The sequence below is a fragment of the Emys orbicularis genome, chromosome 3 (assembly GCF_028017835.1).
Source record: "Emys orbicularis isolate rEmyOrb1 chromosome 3, rEmyOrb1.hap1, whole genome shotgun sequence".
In the NCBI taxonomy this organism is placed as follows: Eukaryota; Metazoa; Chordata; order Testudines; family Emydidae; genus Emys; species Emys orbicularis.
In genome coordinates, this window is record NC_088685.1 from 53,738,863 (window position 1) to 53,756,376 (window position 17,514).

Consider the following 17,514-nt stretch of genomic DNA (forward strand, 5'->3'; position numbering starts at 1 on the left):
CCATGGAAAAATACCCCTTTCTATTTATAAATTCCCCCGTACTTTGGTGTGGCGGGGTAAATGATAGGTACGTGGGTGCCATGAATTATACCTATACAGTTTTGGAATCCCATGCACGGAAAAACATCAATAATCTTTGAGCATTCCCAGCTTCATGTTCCAGTTAGACAATGGCATAACAGGCCTGCATGAGAATGGTCCCAACATTTGAGCTCCCCATGCCAAATTGGTAGGCTGCAGACTGATGACATTCTGGGATGGCCAAGCTTCCAGATGGCAATGGCTATCCATTTCTGCATGGATAGGGAGAACCACATGTTGTCACCGAAGCTCTGGGATCAGTTCTGCACAGATCTCTAAAAAGGTATCCCTCCCCATCCTGAAGTTCTGTTGCCACTGCTGGTTGTCCCAGCTCTTCAAAACGGCCCTCGCCCACCAAACCACACCAGTTTCCTGGGCCCAGAAATGCCACTGAATGCTGTGCAGGTGATCCAGGAACTGGTCCTCTTGTTTCAACAGCTCAGTGTCCTACCGTTTTCCCACCTCATCCTGCTGCTACTGCTCCAGAGTATGCGCTTGCTGCTGGAAGAGCTGCTGCAGATGCCATAGAATATTCTCCTGTTTCCACATCGCCCATTGCACCTCTGAGCAGATAAAGTCCAGAGATTAATTTATCCAGCACTGAGTGTTGTAATACAGCCCAGGCAGCCTGTGAATATTCACACTTGTTACTATAGCAGCGTGGAGCATTGTTGGGTTCATGATGGGCAGAAGCAATTCAAAAATCGCGCAAAGCAACCGAGAAAGGAAGCATGGGGCAGAGACAGCGGAATCAAGGGATTTTAAAAAATGAAACAAATGCAAACCCACTTGGCTTCCCACAAGTCACAGCGAAAACAATCCCAGGATGCATGCTACTCAGAGGTGAAGCATGGGACCAGGGGATAGCAACTGCCACTATATGTTCCCATGGAAATGGAATTTCATGGTATTGGTGCAACTCACATACTGTGAATTACCTGACACATCAAAAAATCTTTGAATTAACCCTGCCACCCCCCAAAATACACCCCACAACACTGCCAAGGGATTAAATTTAAAACTCTTGTATGATTTTATTGGTCTATGGGACTGCTGTTGTGACTTAAAATACTGTTTCCCTTGTTAATCATCAGATGGTTAGACCATGTATTCCTGGAAAGGAGACAGAGGCTAAACACTGGTAAACAGAGAGATAGTGGCATCTAACTGGATTTAAGATTCTTAACATCCATTAATTGGCCTGATTTAAAACAGCTCCTTAAATGACTTCTAAGAAAATGATGTAAATATTATCTTCAATTTGATAGGATTTAGTTAAGATTGCTTACTGTGTCCAATTATAGACTGCCTGCTCATTAATAATAACCAAAAGGCCCCATCTGCCCTTAAATAAATTCTTTTGTCCAATTATGAACAGCTTAAGTATCTCTGAGATACTACATGGGGCTCACAATACATTTGGGAAACAGTATATTTTGGTCTTAACTTACCAAATGAAGAATGCCCCCAGAGACGATCCACTCTCAAAGATGTAATCTTTGTTAAAAGCTTTCCACAGAGAGACATACAGGAGAGACTGTAATAGAAGTAACCAATTTTTCATGTGTGTTCTGTCATTTGAGGTGTTTTGCTTATTCTCCCTCATTTTATAAATAAAATAGCCCTGGTCAATACCAGAGGAATTTTCAGATGGCCAGTAAGAGTCATATTCTAGTCATTTTGTTCTGATTGAGTGTCAGAAAGTGACCAGAACAGAGAGACAGTATTGGACTCAGTACACAAGGGAAAAAATTTTAAACTGAAAAATATAGAGCTACAAGATTAAAACCAAATCTCTTCCCCAGTTCAGACTAACATTTACATTCATGCAAACTACATTTATTTTGTTTTGTTTCTTAAGAGAGTGACAAAACAAGATTTTTTTCTAATAATTTGTCAATAATATTTCTCAATAGAGCAATAATTAAACTGATTCTTGTATAAGATGCTGGAATAAGAAGGCTTACATCCAACATTAAAGAATTAAAATAAACGTTGGAACAATATCATGTGAAACTACCTCACAATCACAGTGCTTCTCACTGAATGTCACACCCAGTCTTTTATCATCAATGCTATCAGGTCAGAGATCTTGTCTTTACACATGTCTGCCCATAATCTAGTTGGCATTATATAAATCCATCCCTGAGATGGATAGGTAGATTATTAAGTACAAGCAAACCCACAAAAATAATAAAGCTATGTTTTATTAATTATTCATTATTATTGTTAGGCCATCACCCTGGATTCCCCAACTCTAGCTCTATCATTAAGAAAAGATAGCAATCTTTTCTAACTTGACAGACTGCTATTACTTTCATTGAAACAGAATACAATACCTTAATCCCTTCCTAAATGCCCTAAGACATTTTCATAATGAAAATGATTGCATTCCTACTTGCAGTCATGACTTTTTACACAGGCTAACATTTATATCAGGGATCAACAACCTTTGGCACGTGGCCCGTCAGGGAAATCCGCTGGCGGGACGGTTTGTTTACCTGCAGAGTCCGCAGGTTCGGCCGATCGCAGCTCCCACTGGCCACGGTTCGCCGTTCCAGGCCAATGGGGGCTGCAGAAAGCGGCGTGGGCCAAGGGATGTGCTGGCCGCTAACTAACTAACAAATTATACTCTAATTCAACCACAGCTTTTGGACTTGAATTAATTCAGGGTAGTCCTATGGCCTGTGTTGTGCAGGACTCAGACTAGATGCCCATAATGGTCTCTTCTGGCCTTAAAATCTATTAATCTAGTTCAAATTAACGTGTTCAAAAACTAGCATAGATGAATTTATATAGTTCCCGGTGAGCTTCAACTCAACCAAATATCATATATTAAACTCTACATTTCCTTATTTATACTAGAGTTTTAGAACATGTTAGAATGTGCTAGCTGACATCACACATTTAAATTCTAATCAGGACAAACTTTTGGTTTCCCAGACTTCAGCTGTTTATGATGTAGTTTTGTCACTACATATTTACCTTTCCTACACTCTCCCACAATGAAAAAAAATGAATGGATGTTACTCAACTTTTCAAATAAATGCACCGTTGCATGGAAAATTTCAGTCTAAGAGGTGGATTCTTTGGAAAGTTAGCAGTGTGAGAAAATAGATGGAAATAGAGAGTTAAAAAGGAAACTGTTTGGCAACTTTAGTTGATGCATGCACAACATTACGGAGGAGGAGGAGGAGGAGGAGGAGAAGAAGAAGAAGAAGAAGAAATGTCACTAAATAATGAAGATTGATCTATGGGGTAGAAATAAAAAACTGGTAGAAAGACTGTTGCAAGTGATCTCAATATAGATGAATACAGCCTATATAGAAGAGATAGGAAAGGAAAGGAAAGTTTAGGCAAATAATATACAGTCCATAGTCACTTAAAAGTCTTCCTGTTCTTCAGAAGTGGAGATGGGCTTCAGGCTTCAGTCTTGTTTTCTGGAACTCAGTGGACTAGCATGACATAGTCAGACTTAAGTGACATAGACTGTAGGACCAAAATGTGTAAAATGTCAGTAAGTTACAATTCAGCCATCAAGAGAAGGGTGGTTAAATTAATTGGCTAACAATGGTTGGACTGAAAAACAAAAGAAAAATGACAGGAATGGTAGGCAGCAAGAATGAAATAAAAATCATGGACCAACTTTCATTTTAATTAACCTGTCAGACTCAATTATTTATATATATTTACTTTTAATATTACTATTTATAAAATTATGATGATGATGATGTATGATATGAAGGGCTACATGTAAGTTTAATTCTATATAAATGGCAGATTGATCATAATAATTAGAACAGATAAAAAAAACACCTTTGACAGAACTGTTTCCCATCAGAAAATGCAGTTCTGCCATAATCAAAACACTGCAAAATTGTCAGTTTTGCTGAAATTTGGTTTTACAGAAAAATCAGAACAAAATTTCTGACTATGTTGAAACATCCCCTTTTAACAATATCAGAATGAAATATTTTTTTGTTTTGTTTTGAAAAAAAAACTTTTGTTCTTAATTTAATTCTATTATATATTATAAATGTAATATAAATACTTAAAAAATCGAAATTTCAACACACTCTTTAATTTTGCCAAAATGAAATATTTTGATTTATCCATTTTTTAAAAAATTCCTCTATGGAGAAATTCAAAATGTTAGGGCTTTGTTCAAATGTAAAACAAAGCCACATTTTGAAATCCTTCACAAAATGGAATTTACATCCTCGGTGCATCCTCTAATAATATCCAATCATGGAAGAAAAATCCAAAGAGATGTCATACAATTTCCTCACAAGTGAAGAATATATATATATGTATTTACACACATTTGAAAACTGTGTGTAAATTGTAAATGATAGCAATCATTTCTACTCGAGAGAGAGTAGAATGAGATTGAGATCCAAAATTTCAAAGTGCCAGACTGAAACACCCCTAAACTTTGCAGCTAAGGCCTATCTCCGCTTACTTCTAAAGGAAAGTTTATGAATGGATCCATAAAACATGAGTGTTTCAGTGGTTAAAAACCCCAAAACCTACCAGTATAGACGAAAAAGACACATGTGCCTAACCATATGCATTTGTTGTGTCTGCGACTTAGGTACAGCTATACCTTCATGCATTCCAGATTTCCACATACCTACATGCATACACTTTGGAGATTTGTGTGCTTAAGTTTGGTGTGCACACATCTTTGAAAATTTGGATCTGTATATACTACTGTGTTGCTATTTGAATAACAGGTCACCTTTGTAAATTTGAAGAGGCTGTTATGTTTATTAAATATGGTGGGGAAAGGTTTTCAAGAGAGGAGGAAATTTCTAGGTAATTCCTTCATACAAACTGTTAAGAGTGTGCTCTCTCTCTTTTCTTTTTAACTTAAGAGCGAGAGAAGTGCCTTTTCCCTTCCAACACAGTAAGTTTCTGAAATGAATAATCTTTCACAGATGATAGACAAAATAAAATTTAGCGAATCTAAGAATGTCTATCTTACCTCAATGTCTATCTTATTTTTTTTTCCAGCTCAAACCACGGTAAACCAACTAATTCTATTAAGTAAAAATAGCAGTCATTCCTTGGTAGGGCACAATCTAGGCAATCTTGGCCCCATGTACTGCCATATAATTACATTTTATCTTTATTGAGCCTCATTAGTAGACATCTTCTAAAAACAAAACAACAAAACACTTTTGTGTCTGATCTCAAAGGTATTCGGGATAAAACAATTCATTTTAACTAATAATTCTGCTTTTCTGAAAGCAAAACAATCTTAAGAACAGTTCTTATTCTGATGGTTAATTTGTGTAAGGAAAAAGTCTGCTCTAGAGAGAGAGAGAGAGCTCAGAAATTTCAGCTCAAAGCCATCCAAAAGTGTTTGACTTTTAAGCTGCATCACAGATTTCTTTTCGCAGACTTTGCTAAAAAAAATATTATGCCAGAGGGAGTTATAAATCAGGAGATATAATTTCCAGAGCACAAGCTTTAAACATAAATAAATAAATTAATACATAAAATTTCAAAAGTGGTTGCTTATTTGAAAAGCAACATTTATCCAGCTCTACTCTAGGGCCTGTGGTATGGTCTATAAATCAGTCATGTGAAATACAATTTTACAGTCATATCATTTTCTAGCTGAGAGCCATCATAATCCTCTGACTATATGGTGCTGTTGGTTCCTTATCATAAAAAGTCATTATGGCTAATATGCCATTATGGGTGATATGGCAATGAAGGATTTCTCATGATCTTGAAAAACAGGCAATAACAATGGATACTAATTGCAGTCTCCTTCAGAAAAATCTGACTTTCCAGCAAGCTACATAGCTGGAACAAAAATCACAATTTCTGTTTCACCATTCAGCCAACTTCTACCATAAAACTCCTAAATGGAGCCTAATGTACCATCACTGGAAGACTTCCAGTTGGAAAGGAATTCAGGAAACAAGTAGAAAACCACTGGGGTCACACATCAATAATCTATAAATTGAATTTTCCAGTTAAAATTGATTTGGGTCCACAACCTGATATGACTTGGAGTGAAAAACAGATGCTGCTCATTTTTCCAGCATAAACTACCTCTCTAGAGGAGATACTTCAAATGACACAATTAAGGCATCCTACAAGCTCCACACCATCATGTTATTTTTAAAGTTTACTAACAACTTCACTGCTTCTACTGCCAACATAGTACCCAGAGTCCAATCCTGCTGTCTGAATGCAGAAAGCTGCAGACACTGAAAACTGCTGAGAAAGTTACAGATAATACTGCAAACCCAATTAAAACATTTAAAAGTCTAAATAAATGTTTTAACAAGAATAGAATGAAAGTTTTACTTAAGCTATAGGATGCTTCTAATCAAATGGGCCATTAGGCTTTTGTAACCACTTCATCAAACATAACTTGATAGCTGGAAGCAACCAAAAAGCAGCCATCTGCTTGCTGAAGGAGAAATCAGAGGCAGTCAAGAAACAGATTTTGTTCCTCCAGTAAATGTCAGAAAATCTCCTTTATCAAACAGAAAATGAAAAACCCCAGAATCAAAAGGAAGCAGGTTGTAATCAGCTCAACTTTACTCTATGTTTGTCTCCAAATCTTTTCATGATGTCTAGGTTACTCCCCATGCCCCCAAACCTCTGGTACTTTCCCCTAATCAGTTTAAAATATGAAGTGTTGTCTAGTGGTTATAGTGAAGTACTGTGACTCTTCCAGTGCATAGCGTGATCTTGGTGTGTTACTTTGGTTTAAATTTTCAAATTGGCTGCCTAATTTTCAGCAGTGCTGAGCATCCATTGTTCATAATTGGTATAAAGAAATAAATACAGCGTGACATCAAGTGCTATTAATGTGCTGTTGTTCTGTCTCCACTCTCTCCAATCTTCCAAGAAGCAATGTGTTTGAAGACAAAGCAGTTAAACAAAGTTTTTTAAAAGGCACCATAATCTCTAGGGTTAGAGACTATTTGAATTTATAAATAATGGTTTGATGAAACAGTAGGTACTTTTTATTCAGCTGAAGTAGTCTGATTTTTTCCTAATTATATGCTTCATCTTGTGATGTGTTTTGTTTCTTTAGGTATGATTGTGGTAATAAAATAACTTTTCGGTAACTAAAATAGCTTTCATAACTAACCAAGACATAAGATATTTGCAAATAAATCTGTCTACTTATTTAGGTGCCTAATGTTTGGCAGCAAAATTTGAAAATGAAGCCTAAGTAAGATACCAAGATCACACAATAGACACCCCCCCCCCCAAAAAAAATCTAAAGACATGAACAAATAGAGCTTAAAACTATTTTTTCTTTGTATTTTTTTTTTAATTTCAGACTTTTTAAGAAAAAAAATTGAAACAAGCAAATGCTATTTATCCTATCTGTCTATCCACGTGAAAGGAATGCAATTCTCAAGTTGCTGCACAACAATAAAAGATTAGAAAAGGGTACAACTCCACTGACTCCAGAATTTGCCTTTTAATGCGAGGTTTGAATGTGGTTCATACACTCTTCAGAGGAAAAGGTTTGTTGATTATCACTCTCCTCTATGTGTATGTTTACCTGGTTATAGCCACCTGATCTTGTTTCACAGTAAGAGCTTATTGTGCTGAGAATCAAGATCCTGCTTTTTTGACACTGGCAGAAGATAAATATGAAAGAAGCAAAATGTTCATCCCACAGACTATAATCCTGGGCTCGTCTAAGGCTTTTAAAGTTTCTTTCAACCTAACCCTATTCTTAAAGAAAATAACGTGGATTCTTAGTGACATGAAATTCTATGGGAATCTGCTAAAACTCTGTAGATTTGTCCTTCACCTCTACAGAAGGGTGGTGTCTTGATTTGCTCCCTCCAGTTGGTAGGCCCACTGCCCAAACCCAGATTCCAGTCTGCCCACTTGAATTCAATGGAAGGAGAACTGGAAACTGCTTCCAGTCTTACTGTCACTGCTCCTGACTGCTTTTAGCTCATTGAGGTTCCTGACTGCATCACATAAACATGGTATTGGTATCACAAAAATGATGCCTTCGAGGACCAGCTGTTTCCCTCTGGGATTCAGGGCCACCCGGGGGGTGGGAGGGGGCAAGTGGGGCAATTTGCCCCAGGCCCCGGGCCCCGCAGGGGCCCCCACAAGAATATAGTATTCTATAGTATTGCAACTTTTTTTTATGGAAGGGGCCCCCAAAATTGCTTTGCCCCAGGCCCCCTGAATCCTCTGGGCGGCCCTGTTGGGATTCCAGGAAAGGGAAGAAGCCAGCAAAATGGCTCCAAGTCTGTTACTTGGGGATGCAAAATAGCTGGCCACAGTCTATATCATGGAAATGACTACAGATAAAGGAGTATTCTTAGTGCGTGTTGGTGCAGATGCCCTGCCCATTCCTCCTTAATACTTGCAACCTAGGAATTGCCCCATTGTAACAGATCATAACATTGTGGTTTCATGTGGGCTTGGCTCTAGAATATGCATAGGAAGAAGTCTGTGTGATGTATGTCAGGCTCATCAGAATGTTTACTTAGTGGTGGCAAATAGGTGAATTTATTAACATACCAACATATTCTTTGTATGCTTTCTAAATTTACTCTGTCCCCATTGCCAGAATATGAGAGAGAAGACAGGAATATGCAAAGAAGAGATCAGAAAAGGGAAGGAGGACATAGTATTGTATGGTTTTGAAATTCAGTAGTCAATGTTTGAGAAAGAGCATTCCCATGGCAATAGCGCTGTAAGGTAAAATAACTTTAGGTTACAATAGCTTTAATTGAATCAGCATTAAAAATAGGAAACTAAGCTACAGCATTTGAGACAACAGCACCTCTTTTTGTAAGAGAAAATAAGAATGTAGAAGTATTTAAAATATGCTACAGAAAGAAGTATTTTCATTTAATGAGACTGTTTAGCTTCATTTTATTCCTTTGGTTTATGAGAAATTATATACAATGTACTGTATCTTTACAAAGAGGCTTAAAAAAATTTCTACTAGCAAAATATCCATTGGTGGATAATAGTTCAAGGATCATAAAGTATAGTTTATTATAAAGATGTTTATTATCAAGTACATTTACACACAGAGTTTGTAACTGTACACGGTACATACATACATGAAATCTTCAAATCAAGATTAGGAGTCTTTCTGGAAATATATGTCAGTCAAACATAAGTTATTGGGCTCAGTTCAGGGGAAACTGGATGCAACTCTATTACCGGTGTTAAACAGGAAGTCAGACTAGATGACCTAATGACCCCTTTTGGCCTGAAACTCTGAATGTATACACACTTGTAATAAAGTGATATGTGCACATTAGAATTATAAGGTATAGAATTATAAGGTATCCTATAGAAAATGCATGTGCATACACCCCATTATTAGAACTCTAACATTTACTGCCATACCTCACCCTCTCCTCCTCAAAACATTTTTTTTTTTTTTTTTTTTTACACACAATGGAGTCTATAAACTCCAGTCCATTCAGTAATACTTTGAAATAAAAATATGACTAAATCAACAAGGAAATCAAACCTTTCTCTGTACAGTGATACTTCCATACTGTGAGCATGTAGCCAATCCGGCCATGGGCAGTCAGACCTTGTGGTGGAAGAGAGTGTTAGGCCTATCAGTTCGAGCCGTGTCCAGGGTAGGTAGAGTCCTAGAAACAAACCGAGGGTCAGTAATGGAGGGACATAAGTTAGAGACAGAGCCAGCAATCAGTACCTGACGGCCAGAACCAGAGAGTCAACCAGAGTTGTAAGCCAGAGGCAGAGCTGGGGATTGAAGACCAATGTCTGAAGCCAGAGAGTTACAAGGACTGAAACGGAACAGAAGCAGGGACTGGAAGCAGGCTGGAGCAGACCTGGAACAATGCAAGCACAGCTGTGGGAGTGGTACACATTGAGCTGTCACTGATCTGCTGTGGGGACCAAGCTTAAAAGCAGGGCTGGGGCCACTCTGTCAGTTTCCAAGGCAGGGCAGCTGGGTTCATTGATTGTCTAGAAGCAAAGTTAGTCAGGGAGCAGGCCAGTAGCTGCTCCTAGCTGCTCTGGTCCCTGACAGGACACCCTTCTTTAGGGGTCACCTCTCTGGAGACCTTGGGCAGGTTTCTTGGGGTAGGCCTGGTGGAAAGCACGCAGGAGGTCCAGTGCATTGACATGGTCTGTGGGTTCCCACAAATGCTTCTCTGTGCCTTATCCATCCCAGTCAACCAGGTATTGGAGTCTTCCCCAGACTCAGTGGAAATCCAGAATCTGTTGGACCAGGTATTCCTCTTGGCTCTGCATGGTTATTGGCAGAGAAGTAGGACTAGTGTGGTGTGGGAAGAGATTCTCAGTAAAACCTTTCGAGAGGGAGACATGGAACATGCTGTGAAACTTGAGGGATTCTGGCAGCTGTAATCAAAAGGCTACTGGGTTAAGTTGTGCCTTGGTCACAAATAGTACCAAGTACTTGTGGTCCAGCTTCGCAGATGGTCAGATGAATTGCAGGTTTTGGTTGGGGGTTGGCTGACAGTGTCCGTCAGCATGGTGCTTCTACACTGGCTTAGCCAATTTTAATCAGTACTTGAGTTTTTGATGTACTTGGTGGATGTGAGAGGTGAGGTTGACAATGGTGGGCATTGAAGAGGATTTGGGGCTAATATTGTGGGTGGAAACCATAATTCATGAGGAATGGGGTCTGTTGCATCACTGCAACTGTGGAGTTGTTGTAGGCAAATTCTATGTGGGGAATGAGTGGTGGGGAATGAGTGCCAGCCAATGATCCCAATTGTAATTTAGGAAGCAGTATTGATATTGCTTCAGGACCTGTTTGACTCTCTCTGCCTGACCACCGGTATTGTGGTGATAAGTGGTTGAGGTGCAAGGTTTGATGCCCCAGAGGCACAGAAATTTCAACTAAAAATGGGAAATTATCAGAGAAGATGCTTGCGAGCAACCCGTAAAGGTGAAGGCGGAAGATGCAGCCTTTGGAGAGATGGTCTGTTTCCTGGAAAGTGAGGAGGCTGTGACATGGTATAAAATGTGCCACCTTCATCAGGTGATTGACTACCACTACAATTGAGGTGTACCTTTGGGAAGGTGGTAGCTCCACAATGAAGTTCATCAACACGCTGGCCCAAGGTTAAGGTGTAATGGACTGAAGGAGACTGAGTGGTTTCACACAGGGGGGTTGGTCTGGGCACAAGACCAGACAGAGGTTGTCATTGAAGTATGATGGGCTGGCCACCAGAAACTCGTCACCACCAGGCCTGGGTCTTGAATCAACCAAAGTGACCCACCAGAGAAGCACCAGATTCATAGGGCTTGGGCCTGGGTCAGCCATCGAGTACATAGATCATCCCTTCCAATATAGAATTCTATCACGAAGCTGAGGCAGTCTAGTTATTGCCATTGTCTAGAGCTTGATGCATCTGAACTGCAAAGGGATTGCCGGGCAGCAGAGAACATATGGAGGGTAGCAGTTCACAGATAGTGGTACGTGAGATTAAATTTGATGGTCTGAAGATGATGGATGGAGTCTCTTGGTCCCGGATGACTGGAAAAAGGCTAATGTAGTGGCTATCTTTTAGAAAGGGAAGAAGGAGGATCCGGGGAACTACAGGCCAGGCAGCCTCACCTCAGTCCCTGGAAAAATCATGGAGCAGGTCCTCAAGGAATCAATTCTGAAGCACTTTTAGGAGAGGAAAGTGATCAGGAACAGTCAGCATGGATTCACCAAGGGCAAGTCATGCCTGACTAACCTAACTGCCTTCTTTGAGGAGATAACTGGCTCTGTGGATGAGGGGAAAGCAGTGCATGTGTTATTCCTTGACTTTAGCCAAGTTTTTGATACGGTCTCCCACAGTATTCTTGCCAGCAAGTTAAACAAGTATAGCCTGGATGAATGGACTATAAGGTGGATATAAAGTTTGCTAGGGTGGTGAAGCACTGGAATAGGTTACCTAGGGAGGTGGTGGAATCTCCTTCTTTAGAGGTATTTAAGGTCAGGCTTGACAAAGCCCTGGCAGAGATTATTTAGTTGGGGATTGGTCCTGCTTTGAGCAGGGGGTTGGACTAGATGACCTCCTGAGGTTGCTTCGAACCCTGATATTCTATGATTCTATGATTCACAGTACTCCCTTTTTAGGATAGCACATCTGCCTTCCCATCCAGGTCCCGGGGTGGTAACTCACCATAAAGTTGAATCATGTGAAGAGGAGGGACCAATGGACCTGACACCTATTTAGGTTCTGAGCCATCTTAAGGATTTCCAGATTTTTGTGGTCAATGAGGACTTGGATTGGGAAGCTGGCACCCTCCAGGAGATGCCGCCATTCCTCAAATGCTGCTTTGATGATCAGTAGATCTTTATCAAGGATATCATAGTTTTGCTCCACTGGGATGAGCTTGCACAAGCAAAAAATGCAAAAGTGAAAGCCCCACATAGGTCTAACATTGTAAAAATTTGGGCAGAGTGTAATCGGTCTAGGAATTCATGAATAGGGGGAAGTGGGTAATTGTTCTGAACTGTTACCTTACTGAGGGGCCGGTAGTCAATGCAGGGCTTCAGGGAACCATCCTTCTTTTTAATGAAGATCATGCCCCTGGAAGAGAGGGTAAGGTGAGGGTACGGTGTCTGCATTTCCCTTGTCAAATGCATTTGTAAGGTCATGGTACTTGTAAGGTATTTTGGCAGCGGCAGGTGGGATGGCCACACCCAACTCCCCTGGATCTGTTCCCTCACAGTAAGAGTTCTCCAAATGATGACACAATCTGCAAAAGAAATCAGTTCTCTCTTTAGCTTTAGGAAGGCAGAATCATTGGCAATAGTGGGAACAAGAGTGTACTGTCCCTTTTCACCAAAGGATACTGGGGTCACAAGCAGTGAGCCAGGGCATTCCCAGGATGACTGGAGAGTGAATTAAACCAAACTGTGCCTCTCAGTGCCCCCGGAGGTTAATGATCCCTAAGGGGTGGTCTGGTGTGACCGGCCCCGAGGCCAGGAGCAACCCATCAATGTTTTCCACCAGATCCAGGGAATTCTTACACACAGTAGAGATCTCACGGGCCCTAGCCAAGAACTGGTCCATAATTTTCCTGAGGCTACTGAATTGACCAAAGCCTCCAGGTAGATAGCTGGGTTCATCAGTAGTAGGACATGCAGTGGCAGTCAGAGATGCACCAAGGGTGGATTCATGGTTGCTGCCATCCTGAAAGAGGCACATGGTGGTCAAGAGTCTCTGGAAGGGAAAAGGGATCAGCTCGGCCTGAACCCTCTTATTGGGGCTGGGGCCTGGCAATTCCCAACCCCAAAGCTGGTCTGACTTTTGTAGGGCATCACAAGTGTCTACTGTCTCCATAATACAGGCACAGGCCCAAAGTTCAGTGTCGGTTCTTCTCAGTCTTGGACAGGTTTGAGCAGGCCTTGGTGACATGCAGGGGCTCCAGGTCCTGGTGTGGCATGTGCAGTTGAGAGGTGGGAGGCCAGGGCATTGTCAGGGCTCGAGGGGTTGGGCCATGTTCTTGGACCCACTGGGTAAAACGGTTGTCAATTCTGATACACAGGTCAATCGGATTGTCGAGGCAGGATGGCAGCTCAACCATTCCAGTCCATCCTTTATATCATAATTCAGCCCAATCTGAAACTGACACTGCTGTGTGCCCTCATTCCACTTGGTGTCCACAGAGAGGCAACAGAACTCAGCACCATATGGGCAGCTGATAAATGCCCTTGCAGTAGCATTCATTGCACAGCTCAGCTGTTTGAGTGCAATGGGGGTCACAGATAACCGACGTGGACTAAATGAACTGCTCCAACTGGCCCAGGAGGGGGCTAGGTTGATCTAAGAGGGGGGAGGCCCAAGCCAAGGCCTCCCCTGTGTGCAGACTAACGATGAGCCCTTTTTGGGACTGGTCTTTGGGGAGCTATTGGGAGCGTAGTAAGAAAAGGATATAGCATTGGTTTCAAAAACCTTGCTACTGATCACAATCATCAATAACCTTGTCTGGGAGTGGGACCTTTGGCTCCTGCGGGGCAAGAGCGAGGGAGGCTAGTGACGCCACCTGGGCTTGTAGGGCCATATTCTGCACCTGCGCCTTCAAGTTCTGTATGGCCCCCATCAGCTCTCCCAGGGAAAAATTGGCCTGAGTAGGGTCCATGCTGGTGAGGTGCATTGCTTTCCTTTGTATATGCAAACTGTAGCTGACCACGCTGCGGGCAATCAGGCCTAGCGGCTGAAGAGAGAGTTCAGCCTACCAGTTAGAGCTGGGTCCAGGATGGGCAGAGTCCAGGAAATGAGCTCAGGGCCAGTACCAGAGGACAAGAAGCCAAATGCCAGAGCTGGAGGGTAAACCAGAGGCATAGGGCAGAGGCAGTGATCAAAGCCAGAAGTCTGAAGCTGGAGGTGGGAAGGGACTGGAACAAAGCAGGCGCAGGAACTGGAACAAGGTTAAGTACAGATGCAAGCATGGTACACATTGAGCAGCCGCTGGTTTGCTGTGGGGGCCGGGTTTATAAACAGGGTTGCTAAACCACCAGCCAATCTGGGGCTGTGGCCTCTCTATCAGTTCCAAGGCAGTGCAGCTGGGCTTATTGGTTGCCTAGCAGCAAAGTTAATCAGGGAGCAGGCCAGCAGCTGGTGCTAGCTGGTGTAGTACCTGACATATTATTCACTGCACTATCTATGTGTACTATGTTATATTAGGTCCTGATTTTGCAAACATATAAGCACTTCATTATCTAAATATTCATGATTAGTCCCACTTAACACATTTATATTGTCCTGATGTTAGGAATATTTTTTCCCCCTTGGGGATGGTTACAACCCAGAGAATTACAACACAAGTCCAAGTGTAACCTTACTACAGCATTCTGGGAATCATTGCAGACAGTTCATTATGCAACTGCAGTTAAAAAAAAGCAAACAAGATGTTAGGGTACATAAGCAATGGGAAGGAGAATAATATGGAAATAATTATGTTATTATATAAATTAATGCTGCGGCCTCACCTGGAATACTGAGCACAGTGCTGCTCACCCCATTTCACAAAGGCTAATGTAGAATTAGAGTGGGGTTCAAACAATGGTGACAAGAATAATTCAGGGTCTGGCAAAACTCTCTCATGAAGACAGATTGAAAAGACTGGTGTTTACTTTAGAAAGGAGATAAGAGGCAACATGAAAAAAGTATGTAAAATAATTAATGTTATAGAGGAGGTAGATTGAGAGTTTTTGTTCTCCCTGTCTCATTACACAAGAACAAGGAGATGGTCACTGAGATTAAAAGGTAGCAAATTCAAAACTGAGATAATTAAATATTTTTGCATACAATGTAATTAAACTGTGGAACTCACTGCCATAAGAAATTGTGAAGCCCAAGAATGTGAGAAGATTCAAAAAGAAATTGGAAATAGACATGGATATTGAGACTATCTAGTGTCAACAATTAATGTTAACAAATTTGTGGAAGGCCTCATGCCTCCGTATTTAAACTAATCTCTATTAGAGATCAGTCTGGAGAGCTAATTGGCTAACTGTAGGGAGGGCACATTATCCCACATCTTTTTACTGGGTACTTAACACCTTCCTCTGAAACATTTGTTCATAATCAGAGACAGGACACTGGACCAGATGAAACTCAGGTCTGATCCAGTATAGCAATTCCTATGTTCCATTCACTCCCGCAAATGCTATAATATTTAGATACCAGATACAGATAGCTATATATCAATATCTGTGAGAAACACATTTTGAAAAAGATAAAAAGTTATACATCAGTGCTTAATAGTAGAAAATTATATTTTTCAACAACTGGTTGGGTGGGGAGTTTTTTGTAGTATATAGACACTCAGTATAATTTCGCCAGATTTGGTCATTTCTACAGAAAGCAACAATGTTAAGTAAATGTAAGCTAGAAAAGCTATATTCTGTTTTTTCAAACAGACTGGCTGCTATTACCTTGTGATATACTATTGTAACCGCTGAGGGGGAAGACTTATCCCAATGGGATTAAGCTCCAAGGTAAAAGTATTAATTCTCCAGTGCAGCTGAACAGAAATTTTGTAGTGAGTAGTGACCTTTACTAGTGCCCTATGTAACTGAAGTTCAGTGTTTTAGCATGAATCCATCTTCCAAAAAGAACTGTTATAACTAATATTATGGAAAGAGAGAATGTTTTATATCTAACTACATTAATATATACATTTGTGCAAGACTTTTGCAAAATTTTAGTAGAATAAGTATCATGTCACCTGGGGGTATAGAATACAATAGACATTTTTTGTGTGTGTTCAAACATGAGTAAATACAGAAATTCAAATTACAGACCAATTTTTTTTTTATGGTGAAAAATATTGTCCTAGTGTTCTACACTGCTCTCATGGGAGATCTGGGTTTGATTTCTGGCCCAATCTCTGGCAAGAGATGAGAAAGTTACAGTACAGAGGCAATCTATTCAGCCCCTGGAAGGATAAATAAATTAGACAATAGCACTAAAAGCTACATTTTCAAGATTCAGCTTGAAAATGCCTGACTAAAATAGATAAATAGCTCTAACTGTGTAAACTAAGCAAGTTGGATTGCTGATATAATTTCAAGCTGAAAATTTCTAATGGAAAAGAGAGGGAGCTCCTAGTATGCTTGGGTAAATTTAGACCAGTGAAGGGATCATTTAAGTAACTATTGATATAGTTGTATAAATAAAGCAAAAAAATTGTAGTTATTCAATTTTGTTGCTAAGACACTTCTACAGACACGGAGGTCTTCAGCTGATGTAAATTGTCAGAACTCCACTGAAGTCAATGGTGCTATGACAATTTACACCAGCTGAGGATCCTCCCCCTTCCTTGGTTTAGAAAACAATGGGACTGACAAAGAGGACTTCCCAAAGTGAAGAATATTACAGTAGAACCTCAAAGTTACAAACACCAGGGTTGCAAACTGACTGGTCAAACACATGCCTGACTGATCAAACACATGCCTCATTTGGAATTGGAAATACGCAATCAGGCAGCAGCACACACACACACACACACACACACACACACACACACACACACACACACACACACACTACAGTACTGTTGTAAACTATGAAAAAAAATAAAGGGAAATTTGAAAAAAGATATAACAAAGTAAGGAAACTTTCCGTGCTTGTTTCATTTAAATTAAGATGGTTAAAAGCAGCATTTTTCTTCTGCATAGTAAAGTTTCAAAGCTGTATTAAGTCAATGTTCAGTTGTAAACTTTTGAAAGAATAATTATAACATTTTGTTCAGAGTTACGAACATTTCAGAGTTACGAACAGCTTCCATTCCCTATTCCTTTTTGGACCTGCCTTTTGGACAAGGCTGAGTATTCGCTCCAACCAACAGACCATTCCTTACAGAGTGGCTATGTCATGCTCGCCATACATTTGCTAATTTTTCTTAATTTGGGGAGGTAAATTATTTACTCTTTTAAGGCTAAATCCTGCATTTTTT